Source organism: Prionailurus viverrinus, chromosome B4 (assembly GCF_022837055.1).
Source record: "Prionailurus viverrinus isolate Anna chromosome B4, UM_Priviv_1.0, whole genome shotgun sequence".
NCBI lineage: Eukaryota > Metazoa > Chordata > Mammalia > Carnivora > Felidae > Prionailurus > Prionailurus viverrinus.
This window is the reverse complement of record NC_062567.1, coordinates 18285593-18298033: the sequence shown is the minus strand read 5'-3', so window position 1 is coordinate 18298033 and position 12441 is coordinate 18285593.

The window sequence follows — 12441 nt, the reverse complement described above, 5'->3', positions numbered from 1 at the left end:
TCTCTCTCTCTCTCTCAAAATAAATAAACATTAAAAAAAATTTTTTTTAAGAAATTGTCAGTTTCTTAGTTATGACTTCTCGTGGCTCTGAGGCAAGGGTCCCTTCTATAAAATATCCTCTAGTTTGGTTTCAGCTTTGCAGTTGATGGAATGATTGTTTGACTATTGTCTTCTCCCCTAACTGGGGAAAGGGGGGAGGGGGCTCTGTGAACACAGGGACCACCGTTGGCATGTCTAATCATTGCGATGCCAGGGTTTGGCACAGAGTCAACAGCAAGGTAGACAATCAGGAAACAGTTGTCTAAAGGAAGAAATGAATGACTGAATGCTCAGTATCATAAATATACATTTACCAGTTCATAACTTAACTCCTGGAAGAGGATAGCTTCCTTTAAAAATCAGCTCTTCACATAGAGAAGTAGCATGTAATAAATCTCTGTTCCTCTTAAAAAAAAAAATCTAAATATTCTGCTTATCTACCCATATCAAGCCAGATTTTTCCTGGATGATAATATAATATTATCCCACTCACCGTGGATTTTGAAATGAAGGAAAACATTTTGGCTTTTGGATCGAAACTTTTGGTTTCTCTTCTTTAATTTCATGCACTGATTTGCATTAAAGCTTCGACTACCCCTACTGAGTCTTCCCGGATGAAAGTGCTGTGCGGGGCATTGGAGCTCAGCCACGCTGGTGACCCACGGTCATAGCAGCCCCATTGTCCAGGGCGGCGCCTGTTACGGTCAGAGCTCAGGGATCCTCAGCTCGGGTTCTGATACACATTGTCCTCTCTGCTGTTCCTCGGATTCCTTGTTTCTCTCATTTTAAACTTGGCTTTGCAGTCTGAGTTTTTCCTTTTTTTTTTTTTTTTTTAATGTTTATTTAATTTTGAGAGAGAGAGAGAGTGAGCAGGGGTGGGGGAGGGTCAGAGAGAGAGGGAGACACAGAATCCGAAGCAGGCTCCTGGCTCTGGGCTGTCAGCACAGTGCCCAATGGGGGCTTGAACCCACAAACCCGTGAGATCGTGACCCGAGCCGAAGTCTGACGCTCAACCGACTGAGCCACCCGGGCGCCCTGTGCAGTCTGAGTTATTCCTATGTTAACCTCACGTGCAACATGCTGTCTGCCCATGTCTCCTGAGGTTTTCTCTGATGCTTCACACGGAGCCATACTTTGGTCCCCACGTGGCGGTCAGACCCTCCCATTCTGTCCTCCAGGAAAGGCAGCGTCTTGAGTTCCCCTGCCCATCCACACACACCTGCTTGTACCTCCTCCTCCTCCTCTCCCCTGCTTCCTGGCCCCAGGCTGCCGCAGAGCTCGCCCAAGCTCCCTGCCCCTGCCCCTGCCCAGCCACCTGAGGTCCCCACCCGCACTCTCCCCACCAGCGACCACCAGTGTGATACAAGCCACCACGGAGCACTTCACTGCCTCTCTTTGGGAAATCTCTACCTTGAAATACGTAGCGCCAACTCAACCTTCATTCTGATTTGTAGATGCGTAGAGTCGACACCCATTTGCGGAGGTAACCATTCACCGCTGTTTTCATTGCGAAACGGTGCCCCTGTGTTCACAGAACACATTGCCAACGGTGGCCCCTGTGTTCACAGAAACGTAACGGTGTATCAGGCAAAGCGGACAGGGCCGCAGTTCCATAGGAAGCCCCTACTCCCGCAGGCAGAGAGCCTCGCGGTGGCCTCCGATTCCGTCACACAGGATCTATCTGACTGCATTACCGAGACCTTACTTACCTTCTTCCTCTGCAGTGAGTCGGGACAGTCTGCAATAGTTATCCTCCTGTGTGATCACATCTTTCTGAAGTGGAAAGTGGTATTCTGGTCGCACCAGCGATACAGCCCTGGATATTAGGATGCAAGTTACCTTCATCGGTATATTCTCTCTTTTGGGAGAGGTTTCCGAGGAGACAGGGGAAGACTTACCCCTCCAGAAAAACTTCCTCTTTGATAATATCCATGGGGAAATGGTCACCTGAAAAATCTAATGGTAGAAACGTCCGGGCTCAAGCATACAATGACGTCTGATGTTAAATGTTGGCTTATACATGTATCTTCAGAATCAGGCACTATTTACGATTAAATGATTGCAACGTAATTATTAATCATAAAATGACGATTTGCTTTACAAAAGAAACATGATCCCTGAAAGTCCTTGGTTTTGTGTTCAATTTAATTAATGGATTTACTACATGTCCCCTAGATTGCTCTTGTTAAAGGAAGGTGGCCCGCTTGTCAGCAAGAATTACTTACAAATTGGCTAATTAATTACTTCCATCCTTCTGCAATGAGATTCACATGGAAATAGAAGAGGGCAGTCTAAGGACAGACAAAAAAAAAAAAAAAACCTGCATGGTATCACACTTCTTGTCATCAGCTCTAAAGAAATGTCTATCCGGGGACATAGAGTCAGTAAAAGAACTGCTTGACTAATAAAGCAGATTACCCTCAGGAAAAAACATATATGAATGGAAAGTTCTATTACTTCTCTAATTCGAATAAAGAAGATACAGTATCAAAAAGCAACTTTTAAACATCTAGTATAAAATGAACATCCATGGATATGAACAGTGCCTACATGTAACAATCGAGAAAAACAAAAACAGAACTGAATTAAAGACAACGTCTATGCAAGTGTTTTTTAATATGTATTTAGCAGACAAAAACCACAAAACAACAATACATATATATATTTACATATATACATGTATATATTTATATAAAAATAAATATATTTATATTTATATAAATATAAATATATTTATATAAAACAGAACTGAATTAAAGACAATGTCTATGCAAGTTTTTTTAATATGTACTTAGCAGACAAAAACCACAAAACCACAATACATATATATATTTATATATATACATGTATATATTTATATTTATATAAATATACTTATATTTATATAAATATAAATATACTTATATAAAACAGAACTGAATTAAAGACAATGTCTATGCAAGTTTTTTTAATATGTATTTAGCAGACAAAAACCACAAAACAACAATACATATATATTTTCTTATATATATACAGGTATATATATATATAAATTTATATATAAATACTTATATATATTTATATGTATAAATATATATACATGTATATATATATTTGGATATATATAAATTTATATTTATTTAAATATATATTTTAATATATTTAAATATAAATAAATTTAATATATATTTTAATATATATAAATTTAATATATATTTATATTATATGTAATATAATATATATTTAATATATATAAATTTAAATTATATATATAAATATAAATTTATATATACATGTATATATTTATATATATAAATTTATAGATATATAAATAGATATAGGTATAGGTATAGATATAGATATAGATATAGATATAGATATAGATATAGATATATATTGACCAGACAAAAATAATGGAAGGTTGAGGACTTTAAATTCTAATAGGCTACAAGGATTCAAAACAAGGTCTTACTGCTGACTTAATATAGCATTTTACTGAATACAGGGTCTCGTCCCTTGTTCTGAACCGTATCTAACTTAGCCTGCAATGGTAGATCTTGGACCTACACGGTTATGCCAGTGTTCCCCAAATCTCGGGGATGATGCCACCATGTTGCATGATACAGGTCCACATGCCCTCCACCCAAATTCCCTTCAATTCACGGCCAGGTAGCTAAAACTTACACATTAAAATAAATCGACAGTTATTGCTGATCTCTCTACTAACCTGTGCACTCCCATGGAGTCTCAGTTCCAAGTGGCCATGCCATAGACCTCTCTAATAATACATGTTAGGTGAAAGATATCTTATTATCAGAGGTAACATGCAAAGTCCCTAGTTTGTCATCCACACAAAAGGGGTATCATGCTCTGAATCATACTTGCGATCTCATCTTGTGTCCTGCTCTCCCCGCTTGAATGAATGGCGAATAGATGTGATAATAGATTCGGCAATTTGTTGAAAAGTTGGTATCATACCACAGGTAAGGATCGGGGGCAGAACCCAGTTTTCACCTGCGGTCTCTGGAATCAATCTCTTGCTTTAGACTCAAATTCTTGTATGTCTTGTGCTGATAATCATGCTGTGGCATATTTCTGAGGCATTCCTAAGATCAAGGTGCCTTTCCTAACTTCAAGCAAGTTGGTAGAATTAAATACAAACAATATGGTGGGTGGACAAAGTGAATATGATTCTTATCTCTTGCCTGTTCTGTCCTCGCCCTCACAGATTGGAAGAACTTGGATCTGCTATAGTTTTCTTTTTTTAAGTTTATTTATTTATTTTTGGAGAGAGAGAGAGAGAGAGAGAGAGAGAGAGAGAGAGCATGAGCTGGGGAGGGGCAGAGAGAGAGGGAGAGAGAGAATCCTAAGCAGGCTCTATGCTATCAGAGCAGAGCCCAACACAGGGCTCCAACTCATGAACTGTGAGATCATGACCTGAACCAAAATCAGGAGTCAGACACAAAGTTGACTGAGCCACCAAGGCACCCCAGGATCTTCTACAGTATTTAACTAGATAGATTAGCTAGGACTCCAAGTCACTTCCTGTGAGTCCAATAGGAGAAAAAAATCAGGCCAGAATGCCTGATTTTTAAAATAGTAACTTTACACTACGGATGCCAGTTAGGGAATGCTGGCTTTGGGGTTAGCAGCAAAGCAGGTATAATTCTGTCCTCGGTTCTAGGTCTTTCGTTCATTTGTTCATTCATGTCAAAGGAGCGAGGAAAATTAATAGCTAGCCTTTAAAGGGGTGCCCGGGTGGCTAAGTTGGTTGAGTGTCCGACTTTGGCTCAGGTCATGATCTCACGGCTTGTGAGTTCGAGCCCCATGTCGGGCTCTGTGCTGACAGCTCGGAGCCTGGAGCCTGCTTCCAATTCTGTGTCTCCCTCTCTCTCTGCCCCTCCCCCGCTTGTTCTCTCTCTCTCTCTCTCTCTCTCTCTCTCTCTCTCAAAAACAAACATTTTTAAAAATTTAATAGTTAGCCTTTATGAGTTTAAATGGCTCAATCTATAAAAATGTGGGAATAGTTATAAAATGAAATAGTATGAGTGACAAATCTAATTCTTAAAGATAAGAAATATAACATGATACTGTTGATTCTGTTCATCCAAATGCCAGATTATATCAACCCAAACCAGTAGAATCCCGCCAAATTTTTCATCTGACTCAAAAGCACGTCAGTAATTCTTTCCATTCAAGTATAATATAACTATTGACATTAAAATGGGAGAAAAGAAGTCCAGGCATTTTTATTTGCAACTTTTTTTTTTAATTTTTTTTCAACGTTTATTTATTTTTGGGACAGAGAGAGACAGAGCATGAACGGGGGAGGGGCAGAGAGAGAGGGAGACACAGAATCGGAAACAGGCTCCAGGCTCTGAGCCATCAGCCCAGAGCCTGACGCGGGGTTCGAACTCCCGGACCGCGAGATCGTGACCTGGCTGAAGTCGGACGCTTAACCGACTGCGCCACCCAGGCGCCCCGACAACTTAATGCTAATAGAAAAATAAGAAGCTACGTGTAATGAGCACTGTGGGTACCAACCGTATCCCCTCTAGGACTGATGCTTTGGTCCCCCAGCTGCTGGGAGTGTTGCCCCCTGAAGGCTCACCCTGGGTCCCTCCCCAGGAAGTGTCCTCAGCTAGAGTAGCTTCCTCATTCAAGGATGTGACTACATGACCCCTCTCCAGGACAGCCCGCATCCATGACTAGTTGATACAGGAGGATAAGTGCTAGCCACCGGCCGACTCTCCCACTCCCACCCCCCACAACTCAATTTGGAATGTTCTAGAAGGGCCATCCCAATCTCAGAGCTCCGTGGGAGTTAGGCTGAGGCCACTGTTGCAACTGCATCACTGTTCGGCTTCTCTCAGCCTAGTCCTATATTCCTCATACCCTTGGAGAGACTATTCCTGAGCACATTTTCTAGCAACCTTCTTACAGACAAATCTCCACCCGTTTCTTGGGGAGAATGGCTAATAACGGTATGTGACTTCCAAATCACTATGGTCTGTAAAGACAAAGTAAACGTAGTCCTCATAGTTAAAGTAAAACACAATAATGGAACAACAACAACAACAAAAACTTACGAAGAGTATTTTTTTTAACTGAGAGCATCAAACAAGCTAATGGATATACACGTATGTGTTAAAATCTCCTCTATTAGAAGACGGAGACGCCCCAGTGGATCAAAATAAACATCCAACTGTGTCCTATTTCGTCAGTGTTATTTATTTCATAGATGTTGACTGAGGTCATCTCGACCTTTTAAAATTAAAATAAAATTGGCTCGAGCCTTTAGTTCTATGTCCCTAGGGAAGCATAGTGCCCTCCTGTGATATTTCTGCAAATTCCTGGGCACTTACATTGCCTATGTGACTTCTGCTCACTTCTGGACCCTTGATCTCATTCATGATTCAGCTGTGGCTGTTTGCCACCCTCCATCCCTCACAGCCCCTAACTCAAGCCCTTTCCTTGATTCTTCCAAAACATTTCACACAAAGGAAAGGTGTGCAGTCTATTCTGTTGGGTTGGGGTAAGGGGGTGGGGCATTGTTTTCAATTACAGCAATACAGACAATTTAAAAATTGGATTCAATCTTCATGTCTTACAGTTTTTGTTTTCTGGGGTTTTTTTTTTTGTTTTTTTGTTTGTTTGTTTGTTTTTTGAGAGAGAGAGAGAGGAGCAGAGAACCCAAAAAGGGACAGAGAGGGAGAGAGAGAGAAGTGGAGCTCACCTGAAGTGGGGCTCAAGCTCACAGACCATGAGATCATGACCTGAGCCAAAGTCCATTAACCACCTGAGCCACCCATGAGTCCCCTTAAAGTTCTTTGATGTCCAGAAGCAGGTCATCAGGGTGCTCTCCTGGACAAAGACAATTCCCTCTTTAAACAGAGCTCTAAGATCAACTAATAAAATATATTTCATCCTATGTATGATTTAAAAAAAAAAAAGTTGAAAACCACTGGAAAGTCCAACAATAGTGAAGAGTTGCTGAGGTTACGGTGACGCCGTATGGTGCGAAAGTGGAGAGCCATTTTAATATTTCATTTTCAAATAATATGTAATGGTTGGCAAAATGTCCTCAGCATTATAAGTCAAAATGGTCAGAAAAATAATTGGGTAGACAATAATTGTATACACTTTGTGAACCAAAACATATATAAGTTCGTGTATATTAATAAAAAAGATTGCAAGGAAATACACTAAATTGTTAACTGTAGTTTCTGGGTGGTGAGATTACTGATGGTATCTATTTTACACTTCTCTGAACCTTTAAATTTTTTTTTTAATTTTTTAACGTTTATTTATTTTTGAGACAGAGAGAGACAGAGCATGAACGGGGGGAGGGTCAGAGAGAGAGGGAGACACAGAATTGGAAGCAGGTGAACCTTTTAATTTTTAAAAATGAATGCATGCTACTTTTAGAATGAGGCCAAATAGGGATATTTTGAAATATTTTTGGGGAATTGACTGGAGGGATTTAAAATGCCTAATTATCTTAGGGGGGAAAAAAGCAATCATTTATATTAGGTATTACATTAAGCTTCCAGCCTCTTAATTTTTTACCAGGATGAGAAATCAGGGCCTTCTGAAAAGGATGACAGTATTTCCCATTGCTTTGCTGAGTATTTGTTGAAAGAGGGAGGGAGAGGGGGAAGGGCAGGGAGATAATGGAAGGGAGAGAAAGAGAGAGAAAGAGATTTACAACTGGAAAGTCATAAAAATTAGTTGATTGATTCTACGCTCTGAAATTCACAGACGGTAGGATTTTGTATTAAGTACAATTAATCTGTATTTGTAATACGATGATACAAAGTATCTCTATTATCACACGTGCAGTTTTTTTAATAACTTCTCTATCAAATATTGGTAATTTGGGGGGGTGCCTGGGTGTCTCGGTTGGCTGAGCGTCTGACTTCTGATTTCAGCTCAGGTCATGATCTCATGGTCATGAGACAGAGCCCCACATCTGGCTCCACTCCCAGCTTAAGATTCTCTCTCTCCCTCTCCCTCTGCCCTCTCCCACTCACATGCTCTCTCTGTCTGTCTCCCAAAAAACAAAACACACAAAACAAATACTGGTAAATTGCAGAAGTAGCGTGTTCTTTTTTAAACGACAAAACCATGAATATTTTTCTAAGAGAGCATGAAATCTACATTTTAGGGTCAGGTATATTTACAGTGTGATACTGGTCTCCTCTATGAAATGGTAATGGTCGTAACTATGTCGCTGATAATTATCAACATAAGACCAAGGAAGTACCTCATTCTCCCTCACTGCCAGCACAGCACTCTCCCTCTACGTCATACATTTGCCCCTCTTTTCCCATTCCTTTACCCTCCCACCCACATCCCCCCAACCAATCCAAACCCCACTCACATTAAAGTGGATTCCCTGTAACATAACCATGGGACCGTGGGCTAAGACAAACCATCCTGTTGCCCCAAGAACATGGAGGCACTGATTACATCCATTGAGAAAGGCACTGGTTTCTAATTAACAAGCCAGTGTTCACTAAGAAAAAAAAAGATGGGTAATGGGCTAAAAGAGCTCTTACTAAGAAGTCTTGTCTTTCATAAAGTCTGAGGAACTGGAAAGCGGAAAAGCATTTTAGCTAATTGGCTTCAGATTCTCCTTTCATCCATTGGTTAAATCTATCAGAAATGAGAAAAGGAATTCTTGTTAGAGCATCTTCCGCGTTTTAAGCCAGCCACACCCTCTCTGTCAGGGCAGAGCTTGTTTGGTGGGATGCAAAGGGGACTGTGTTTCCTGAAGGTGGGTTCGGTGCCACTTCAGGCAGAACCACCAAAGACCTTGTTAAAAGGCAGATCTCAGGATGTCCCCCAGAAATTCTGACTCAGAAAATCCAAGGTGAAGCCTGGGAATGCATATATTTTACAAGTGTCCTGGGGATTCCTGGACACGTGAAAAGTTGAGAACCATAGAGCAATGCTATTTGATGGTTTTAACAAACTCTTGGCAATTTATAAGTATGAGGGTCTGGTAAACTCCTAAGGCCCGTGGTTCCCTGGACCCACAAAATAGTGTTATCCTTTTAACAAAATACCTTGCTTTATGAACTACAGTCTTCTGAAAACTGGTGAAAAGGGGATGGGATTTCAAGACTTCATCTAATTTCTCTCCTTCCAGTGAGACTGAATTGAAATGTGGTGCCATCATGATCATGCTTCTCTTCCATTAGTTAAGAATCACTCATGATAATGGTAAATATTCCCAGAGCACATGGTTTAATGTATATTTTAATATATCATTTGATGTTACTGTATAAATCACTAATCAAGATTATCTATAATTACTACACATGTATGTGTGTAGATATGTGTGGGCACGTCAGCCTCTACACCAGTGGTAAGACCTGGACCCTAATTTTTTTTTTTAATTTTTTTTTAACGTTTATTTATTTTTGAGACAGGGAGAGACAGAGCATGAACAGGGGAGGGTCAGAGAGAGGGAGACACAGAATCTGAAACAGGCTCCAGGCTCTGAGCTGTCAGCACAGAGCCCGACGCGGGGCTAGAACTCACGGACCGCAAGATCATGACCTGAGCCGAAGTCGGCCGCCTAACCGACTGAGCCACCCAGGCGCCCCATGGACCCTAATTTTAAAAATCCTTTTTTCGGGGCACCTGGGTAGCTGAGTTGGCTGAGCATACCGACTCTTGATTTTAGCTCAGGTCATGATCCCAGGATTTGGAATCGAGCCCCACGTCAGTCTCCATACTCAGCACAGAGCCTGCTTAAAATCCTCTCTCTCCCTCTCTTTGCTCCTCTCTCCCACTCGTACTCTCCCTGTCTCTAAAATTAAAAAAAGAGAAAAAAAAAAGAAAAGGCGATTGTGACCATCATACTTTAAAAATATTTTTTTCCGTGATTATAAACATAGTGTAGAGTTAGACAAAATGCAAACATACATCAAATATTTAAGAAAATTTAAATTTCATTTAAGAAAATGAAAATCTACCATAATCCCCCAAACAACCTAGATGTTTCTCAGTGTGTATATACATATGTGTGTATATCTTTTTTTATACATATGGAGCATTCTTGGAACACTTTTTATGCATATGGAACATAATGGAATTCTATAAAATATAGTGTTATCTAAGTTGGCATTGGATGTTGAACTTGTTTCCATGGTGGTACCTCCTTCTTTTTAATCCCTGGATAGTATCCCAGTAAATGGCTGGATGTTGACAGTTTATTTAATCATTTTTGTAATTAGGTTCTTGTTCTTCCTTAGTCTTCAGATTTCTTCCCATTCGTCTCTTCCTCAAAATATCTTCCCTGACCCTTAAATTCCCTTTGTGTTCCTAATACACGCTCTCATTGTACCACAAGTCTTTCCACTGTTGTCTGATCCAAGTCAAATTTTACCTGTACTTGTGGGACTATTCGATTCAAGTCTGATGCCTCTACTAGACTGTGAGTGTCGTGAGTTCAGAGATGTGTCTATTTTTCCCCCACTGTATCCCCAGTGCCCAGCATCGTGTCTGGAAAATGGCAGGCTCTTAATAAATATTTTCCAAACGAGGGGCGCCTGGGTGGTGCAGTCAGTTAAGCGTCCGACTTCAGCCAGGTCACGATCTCGCGGTCCGGGAGTTCGAGCCCCGCGTCGGGCTCTGGGCCGATGGCTCGGAGCCTGGAGCCTGTTTCCGATTCTGTGTCTCCCTCTCTCTCTGCCCCTCGCCCATTCATGCTCTGTCTCTCTCTGTCCCAAAAATAAATAAACATTGAAAAAAAAATTAAAAAAAAAAAATTTTCCAAACGAGCTCATTAATCTCTGCCCATTTCAAAAGCAGTTTCTGTAGGATAAATCTCTAAAGAAAATTTATTAGAAAACCTGAACCCAAAGGTATGAATACTGTTTTGTTGTTAATAGCTTTTAGTTCATAATCATAAAAAAATATTCATTATAGAAAAGCTTCACTCAGCTTTTCCAGATATATAAATATATAAGTATATATGAGTTAAAAATTAGTATTCCAGGGGCGCCTGGGTGGCGCAGTCGGTTAAGCGTCCGACTTCAGCCAGGTCACGATCTCGCGGTCCGGGAGTTCGAGCCCCGCGTCGGGCTCTGGGCTGATGGCTCAGAGCCTGGAGCCTGTTTCCGATTCTGTGTCTCCCTCTCTCTCTGCCCCTCCCCCGTTCATGCTTTGTCTCTCTCTGTCCCAAAAATAAATAAACGTTGAAAAAAAAAATTCTAAAAAAATTAGTATTCCTATTTTGGGGTTAGGTACTAGAAATTTCTACATAGAGGTGTACAATCAAAGAGTGCTAGGATCACCCCGCTAGAGAAAGAGATAAGGCCCCAGAAGCGGGGCGTTCAAAGCCCTCCACCATCCAACTCAACCTTCCCCTTTCAGCCTGCCTCCCAGTTTGTGGGCCACATAACCTGTAATTTAGTGGGGCCATATGTTCCCCTTTCCCCTGCCACAATTCACATGTTCATACCTGGGATGGACTTCTTCTCAGCCCTCCTGTCTTTTCACTGCTAGATCAAATGTGATTTCCGTCACAAAGCCTTCAGGATGCCCAGATTGGAATTAGTCCCTTTCTCGCTGGTGCTGGGAAACCCTTCCCTCCCAGTACTATTATTACTTACTGTGTGGGGACTAACATAGTTATTAGTAATGCTTCCCAATGTACCAGGCACTGTGCTGGGCTCAGGAGATCACTGTCTTTATAGACCTTTATTTAGTCTAAAGCAGGAGGAATGGAATGACAATAAATGTCTAATGAATATTACATTAGATATACCAATGATGTGAAATTAGGTTTGTGGGGTACCCACGTGGCTCAGTCAGTTAAACGTTCAACTTCTGATTTCGGTTCAGGTCATGGTCTCACTGTTTGTGAGATCAAGCCCCGATTGGGCTCGACAGCAAAGAACCCTGCTTGGGGATTCTCTCTCTCTCTCTCTGCCCCTCCCCTCGCTCACTCTCTCTCAAAAATAAATAAATAAACTTAAAAAAAAATAAATTCAGGTTTAAGAAGTTTATTGCCCCCTCAAAATTTTATCCGCCAGTCCGAGTAACTTCTGGAGAGTTGGAAAGTTTTGTTTGCAGCCATTATACTTCTGGGCTTTACTTAGAGGTTCAATTTAAGTGCCAGGTGAATGTGACTTCCTCATTCAGTGTTCTGTTTAAAATATCAGTGAGGACGGCTGGGTGGCTCAACCGGTTAAGTGTCAGACTCTTGATTTCAGCTCAGGTCACTATCTCGAGGTTCCTGGGTTAGAGCCTGAGTCGGGCTCTGCACTGTTAGCACAGACATTCTCTGCTTGGGATTCTCTCACTCTCTCTCTCTCTCTCAAAATAAATAAATTACATAAATAAATAAATAAATAAATAAAGGATCAATGCAGCAACCCTCCACTAAAACAGTCGAAAATGCTACCT